We start from the raw sequence: 7974 nt of genomic DNA on the forward strand, positions 1-7974 counted from the left end.
ACTTACATGTAAAGATACTTTTTGACATTCATTTTTGTAAGATTTTGAGTTCCAACTTTTTCTCCTCCCAAAGCCAGCAAGCAATAGGTTATACATTACGATCATGTTAAACATATTTTCTCACATTAGTCATGTTGTGAGAGAAGAATCAGAACAAAGGGAAAAAACACAAAAAAGAAGAAATAATAGCAAAAAAAAAAAGTGAAAATGTTATGCTTTGATCTTCATTCAGACTCCATAGTTCTTTTTGTGGATGTGGAGAGCATTTTCCATCATTGTCTTAGATCATTGTATTGATGAGAAGTGCTAAGTCTATCACAGTTGATCATCACACAATGCTGTTGATACTATATACAGTGTTCTCTTGGTTCTGCCCATTTCACTCAGCATCGATTCATGTAAGTCTTTCCATTTTTTTCTGAAATCTGCCTGCTTATCGTTTCTTACAGCACAATAATATTTCATTACATTCATATATATATATACATACATATATATACATATATATATATATTTATATCACAACTTGTTTAGCCATTCCTCAATTGATGGGCATCCCCTCAATTTCCAATTCTTTGCCACCACAAAAGGAGGAGCTATAAATATTTTTGTATATGTGGGTGCTTTCCCCTTTTTTATGATCTCCTTTGGGATATAGATGTAGTAGTGGTATTATTCAATTTTAAAATTGTTATTGTTATTTTTATTTCCCTAAGCATCATATCCAGGACTGGGATGGTAGAGTACAAATAGGAGGGGCTCTACTGTTTTTGATGGTTAAACAAAGTATTTTGCAAAAATCTTTATGGAACTTTATTTTTTTTTGCATGTATGTTGTCCTTTTGATTTAACCCTTCAATGCCTTTGAGTTGGCTTTGCTTAATCAGCTCCCTTGCTAAGATTTCTTTAAAATTTTTCCTCTCCACAAACCTTTTTAAAAAGATTTTTTGGAAGATTTCTCATTGTTTTATGAGACAATATTGCTCCTAATCTTCCACCCTCCTTCCCCAAACGAGGGTATATTCTAAGGCAGGTTTTCCCTCGTCGGTCACATCTCTCTGATATGCAAAGAGAGAAAGTATTTGCAATTTCTAGGCATTTTGGGGGGGGGTGGGGAATATCCTTGTTGCCGCAATTGATTTATATTGGTGAAATTTCCTGCATCAAATTGTTATAGGCAGCGTTAATGTCGTTCCCTCCTTCCATTTTTTCAGTTTTCAATGTGACTTACTTAAATGGGCCAGGTCGGAGTTGTTTGGATTGGACAGCTCACTTTTCTTCATTATTCTATTCTATTACACAAATTGTCAGCAACACACATATCAAAATCATGCCAGTTAATTCAAAGGGTGTAACAACGATAACTTATGGGATGACCTTTTCGTTGGCTCTTTTTCTTATGAAATGAGCCATAAAACAGGACAACAGGTAGCCAACCTATAATGCTTATCCATCATTGTGTAGGTATATGTTTCTATTTTGTGTATATACATATATGTACTGTATATATAATAGATAGTATATATCTGTCCCATATGTGCATGTGTGTGTGTGTATACACACACACACACACACACTTGTCTGTCTTTCTGTCTGTCTAATCTCTCTGTACCTCAGACAGATGCTGCAAATTAGCCATGAGCTGGGTCCAGAATTGAACAGTAAGTAAGAGGAGCATAAGCTGCAAAACTGCCTTCTTCTTCTTTTTTTTTAAGTGAGGCAATTGGGGTTAAGTGACTTGCCCAGGGTCACACAGCTAGTAAGTGTTAAGTGTCTGAGGCCAGATTTGAACTCAGGTACTCCTGACTCCAGGGCCAGTGCTCTATCCACTGCGCTACCTAGCTGCCCCTGCCTTATTCTTTTAATAACCACCATCTTCTCCCTAAAACAAAGGCCCATCTTTTGAATACTAATATTCTTCTGGTGGGGCAGTTAGGTGGCACAGTGGATAGTGCTGGGCCTGGAGTCAGGGAGACTTATCTTCCTGAGCTTGAATCCAGCCTCAGCTCTGTGACCCTGGGCAAGTCACTAAACCCCAATTGCCTTAGTTTTCTCCTCTGCAAAATGAGCTGGAAAAGGAAATAGCAAACCACTCTAGTATCTTTGCCAAGAAAACCCTAAATGGGGTCATGAAGAATTGGACACAACTGAAAATGACTGAGCAACAACATTCTTCTGGTGATATTATATGGTTGAAAAACATGAAATGAAATTGTCTCTGAATACTTGAAGTTGGGATCACCCAAAGGGCAATGGACAGAGGTCTGTGGTGGCTGTGAACAGACAGCTTCACATTCCAAAAAAGAAGTTTCACAAAAGGGATAGGAAGGATGTCATCAGATAAATCAGGCTGGGAATAACCATGGGCCAGTCACTATGTGATGGACAGTTGATAGACATCCCTATTGGTTGATGGGTATCTACCAGATGTCAAGAGAACTCACGGAGGACCTAGTTTTTTGACTGGTTCTTCTAAGATGAATTGATTGGGAGAGATGGCTGAGAGTTGTACAAAATGGGTAGAAATGTATGGGTTGTAACCTACCTTATAGAACTGATAGAAGTCTATAAGTGGTGAGTTATTTTTTAACTTTGCTGAGCCTCATCTGTAAAAATGGGGTCATACTACCTTCCTAATCTATTTAGTGGATTTAAGATTGGGTTGTTGTCAGTGTTGGGGGAGTTTCCCTGGAGTCTCTATTTACCCAACTCCATAGAGCTGTTTCAGTTGGCTTTTTCTGGGGAGATGTTTCCCCCAAATTCACAATACCCATGTTAATTCACCTCCTCCACATAATGAGAGCAAATGCTACATAAAGGATTTTTGCTGTTTGTTTGTTTTTTTCCCTTTTAGACTGAGCTACATGAAGCCTGGGGCTTTCTCCTCACCAATTTTAGCACACAGATTAAGAGTTTAATTTATTAAATTTATTGAAATAAAGATATTTCAATTAGTTTATTGAAACAAATATCAGCTGTTCAGAAATTTTAAGACCAACACTTAAATTCTATTTAACAAAAATTACCAATCCACTTCCCTTCTCAAAATATAGTGAGAACAGGATAAATTAATCAGTCTTTCCCCCGCTAAGGTATACATTGTTAGCTTGCCCTGAGCAGGGTAGGCATAAAAGACACAGGTGGAGCCTTGAAGTCTGGAACTTTGAACCCTTAAATCTGTAAGGGATCATGTAGGCCACCCCCCACCCCTTACTTTACAGGTGAGGAAACCAAACCCCAGAGACTAAAGTGATGTGCCCACAGTAGCACAGCCATAGCTAGTTAGTACTAAAGTGATGGCTATTTCCAAAACTTTCTTCTCTAACCATCAATCAGGCAATTAAAGCATGACTCCATTTGTGAATTCCAAAGGTAGATTCCATTTCAAAATGGGTTGAAAGGTTGAAAAACAGGTTTATTTTTTTTTTTAAACTCAATTTCCTATTTATTCCCAAGTAACAACTAAAGGACTAATTACCATTGCTTTTTCAGGTAGCACCCCAATCTGCACCCTCCTTTTACCTAGGGCTCCTAGGAAAACAAGTCTGAGCCCGGAGGGTAATCTTGTGTAAAGAATTGACATACCCAGGGAAATTCAGGTTTAGCCAAATAGCTTCTCAGCAGGATTTTTGCTTTTTCCCAGGAAAAAAAAAGTACCTTCTAATCACAGACTCTCAGAGCTGGAAGGAATCTTAGATATGATCTTGGGCTTTTCAAATGAGGAAGTAGACCCAGAGGGAATAAAAACAGCCCATCTCTTCTTTCAAGGTGCCTCTGAGATGCCACCTCCTCTGGGAAGTCCTCCTTGCCTGATATTCTCAGTTCTCAGTTCTCTTTCCAACCTCAAATGACCTTGAGTTTATATAGCTATGTTTCCATTGTGCAGAATGACCCCAAAGACCTCTGATACCAAAGACAGCTTCTTTTTTCATTTTGTATTCTCAGCACCTCCTTCTTTAATTAATGCTGTTGAATCAAAATAATTTGAGTCAGACAACCATAAGCCCACAAATTTAAAGCTAGAGGGGAGCTCAGATGAGGAAACTGAAGTGAAGTGATTTGCTTTAGGTCACCAATAGAGTGTCAGAGCTGAGATTTGAACCCAGGTCCTCAGAATTCCAATCCAGAGAGTGGATACGTTGGAAGCTCTGATTGCATGAAGTTGGAGAATAGGGAGAAACTAGATAATTATAGTGATCATGAACCAGAGAATGGAGGTCTAGAGTAGATAGAAAGAGAGGATGGATAATGAAGAGAGTAAGAAAAACCCTTTGAAAGGGGGAACAAAAAATAACATTTAAAAAAGACTAATGAGAAAGACTAGTTGAAGGGAAAGGGAATCTATTGGACTGAAAGGGAAAACAAGAGGGAAGAATTAAATAACTAGATACAAACAGGAAAGAAAAAGGAGCTAATAAAACCCCAATAGGAAAGGGGTAACAAATGGGAAAAGGGCCATCCTAAAAAAAAAAAGATTAAACTAAAGGATTAAACTAAAGAATAAAGGGGGAAAAATCATAACTTGGAAAAAAACCCAATGTTAGAGACAAATGGAGGAAAGTATAAATCTAACTCTCATAACTTTAAATGTGAATGGATTGGTCCATCCAGTTGTTGTTTGTCCTTTGTTCTTGAAGAGGACCACACATATGGGAGGTGACGTTATGATTTGTCATAAATTGGATTTACGTAAAGCAGGGCTGTACAAAGTCACCAGTCTCACTCTCTTCTTCAGAGCCATCTGTGTCCAGTGGCAAGATATACATCAGGATGACTGGAGAGGGCCCTGATTCAATGGGAAACCTTGGCCTTATTCTTTTTGGTGAGGCAATTGGAGTTAAGTGACTTGTCCAGGGTCGCACAGCTAGTAATTGTCAAGGGTCTGAAGCCGGATTTGAACTCAGGTCTTCCTGACTCCAGAGTCAGTGCTATATCCACTGCTCCACATAGCTTCCCCCCTCTCCCCCCCAGGTTTCAGTTTGACTGAAGCAATGCCCACTCTGTGATTAGGGCTAGGTAAGAAATGAGGCTAAGAATAGCCTCCTTTACCTTGTCAAAAACAAACAAACAAATCAATAAATAAATTTGGGAGGAGAAGACTCTCAGGGTTCCTGGCCAAAACAGAAACAATTTCTATTTATACTGACTCTGAGCCACCAAAAAGCCAAACAAATGGGGCAGCTAGATGGCGCAGTGGATAGAGCACCAGCCCTGGATTCAGGAGTACCTGAGTTCAAATCTGGCCTCAGACACTTAACACTTACTAGCTGTGTGACCCTAGGCAAGTCACTTAACCCCAATTGCCTCACTAAAAAAAAAAAAAAGCCAAACAAAGGCCAAATGATGCTTGGGCTGGCTCCTATTACTGGCCGATCAATGAGAGCCAGAATGATTTGGATTTAAGGTATGGTCCTTAAAAAATAAATCTAGCCTGTAAACCCTAAGACATCCATAAAATGGGAAAGAGTTATGGATTGGATAGAAAAAAGAACTTTACAATCTGGTGGTTAAAAGAAACACATCTGAAAAACAAAGACATACACAAAATTAAACCAAACAGATAGGGAAAATATATACTATGTATCAAGTGAATCCAAAAAAGTGAAAGTTGCAATGCTATCTGACAAAGCAAAAACAAAATATCCAGAAAATAAAAAGGGTTAAACAAGGAAAATATAGCATGCTGAAAGTAACCATAGACAATAAATCAATAATAAATTTATATGCTCCAAATCCAAGTTCACATCCCCCCAAAGAAAAAAAAGACCTATTTGTACAAAAATATTTATAGCAGCTCTTTTTGTGGTGGCTAAGAGTTGTACAAAGTGACTAATATGGTAATGTTTTACATAATTGCATGTGTATAACCCATATCTGATTACTTATAGTGTGAGATTTAAAATCTAAATGTGTGGTCGCCTTAAATTAGAAACTTTAGCACCAGTCTTTGGGCATTAAGCATTTATTAAAGCATACAGGTATTCATGTGGAGTTCAGAAAGTTAAGAAAAGGCCTATCTAGCCTGGATTTCCAGCCTGGTAGGGTTCTTCCTCAAGTCCTCCACCAGGAGCCTGCTTCAACCACGAACTCTTTTCAAACTGAGTGTGGAAGCTTTTTATAGGTCCAGAGCAGAGGCGGTCCTTACACACTGCTTCAAGCTGATTGGTAGGCATCATCCAAATCCATTGTTCACTGGACTTGAAGGTGTCAATCACTGTCACTTAATTCAATCAGTTTAGATTAATCTCCAGGTGGGCCTTTGAGTGTCTGCTAAATCCCATTATTTTATCACAATAGCCTCATGGAGGGAGGAAGGGAGGGGGGGAGGGAAGGAGGGATAACATTTGGGATTCAAAACTATAAGTAAAAATGTTTATTATTTAAAAAAAAAAACAAATCCAGATTCACAAAGGAAACATGTAAGCTTCTATCCCTTTAGTTTAATTTTGTATATGTCTGTCACTCTTTTCTCTTTTATTTTTATTTTTCCATCCATTCACATTTAAAGTTATGAGAGTTAGGTTTATATGTAGGGAAAACTACCTATTTGATAAAAATTTTGGGGAAGAATAGAAAGTAGTCTCTCTATTCTCTATCTGCTGCTCTACTTGGTTTCAACTCCAAGAAATAAGATGTTTCTCTCAGGTTAAATTTATCACCTCTAACCTCATCACCACTATGCTAACTCAGGCTTTGACTGACACTACTTTCCTCAGACTCCTCTCTCCTTTGATCAGAGGACTGGAGGATGGAGTAGATTGGCTAAGTAAATTATGGTACATGACTGTAATGGAATACTACTAAACTATGAGAAACAAAACTTGTGATGAATGCAGAGAACCATGGAAAGACCCATATGAACTGATGCAGAATGGAGTCAACGATATACAATGTAACTGTAACAATGTAAATGAAAAGAACAACCACACACTAAAAAATGAAAGGTAAATGTAACAAGATCATAAAGATCAAATGGGACTCAAATGAAGAGATATGAGAGGACATTTCCAATCCACTCCGTAGTGGAGGCTGGAGGTGTGACACATTGCACCTATTTTTGGACTTTTAAAAATGTATTAATCAGTGCTTGCTTCGGCAGCACATATACTAAAATTGGAACGATACAGAGAAGATTAGCATGGCCCCTGCGCAAGGATGACACGCAAATTCGTGAAGCGTTCCATATTTTAAAAAAAAATGTATTAATCAGTCGTGCTGACTTTTTTTCCTTTTGAAAAAATATTACTCGTTATATGAGATGGCTTCTGGTGGGAGGTGGTTGTGGGAAATACTGGGAATAACTATGACAATGTAAGAGGATAAGACATTAATAACAACTTATTTTTTTAAAGAGGCTACTGCCATAGTCCAAGTGAGAAGTGATTGAAGGCCTGAACTAAGGTTGAGGTTATTTAAGTGGAGAGAGAACCAAGAGAGAGTAATGCCATGGAAAGTAAGGGGAAGGGGCAGGAAACGTACAGGGGGAAGGAGCAGAAAATGGTGTCAAAACTTGCAAAGATGTCAAGAAGGATGAGGATTGAGAAGAAGTTGTTGGATTTGGTAGTTGAGACATTGGTAACAGACCATTAGATGTTATGGAGGCAGGGGTTATTAACCTAGGATCTAGGGATCCCCAAGGGATCCATGGATAGATTTCAGGGAGTCAATGAACTTGTATGGGATCGAAATTATATCTTCATTTCATTATGATTAGTTTCCCTTATAATCCATTATATTTTATGCGCTTGAAAATACTATTCTGCAAAAGGGACATAGACTGCCCAGAGGAGTCCATGACAAAAAACAGGTTAAGATCATTGCCATGACACTCTCAAGAAAGAAGCAGGGGAATTTATGTTTGTTCTTATTTTTACAGGTAGGGAAACAGAGACACAAGCTTCTTGTTTTCCTAAGACAATTCTTAAAAGTTTAACTTAGATGTGAACCAAGCCTTCTCTATTCATAGGATCAGAG

At 38.2% G+C, this 7974-nt stretch overlaps 1 non-coding gene across 1 annotated transcript; it reads left to right on the forward strand.

The window, feature by feature from the left end:
* Window positions 1-7083: 7083 nt before the first annotated feature.
* On the forward strand, window positions 7084-7190 carry LOC122744753. The gene has a single exon (XR_006355101.1). It is a non-coding gene; the product is annotated as a U6 spliceosomal RNA (small nuclear RNA).
* The last annotated feature ends 784 nt before the right edge of the window (window positions 7191-7974 follow it).

Source organism: Dromiciops gliroides, chromosome 2 (genome assembly GCF_019393635.1).
Source record: "Dromiciops gliroides isolate mDroGli1 chromosome 2, mDroGli1.pri, whole genome shotgun sequence".
Taxonomy (NCBI): domain Eukaryota; kingdom Metazoa; phylum Chordata; class Mammalia; order Microbiotheria; family Microbiotheriidae; genus Dromiciops; species Dromiciops gliroides.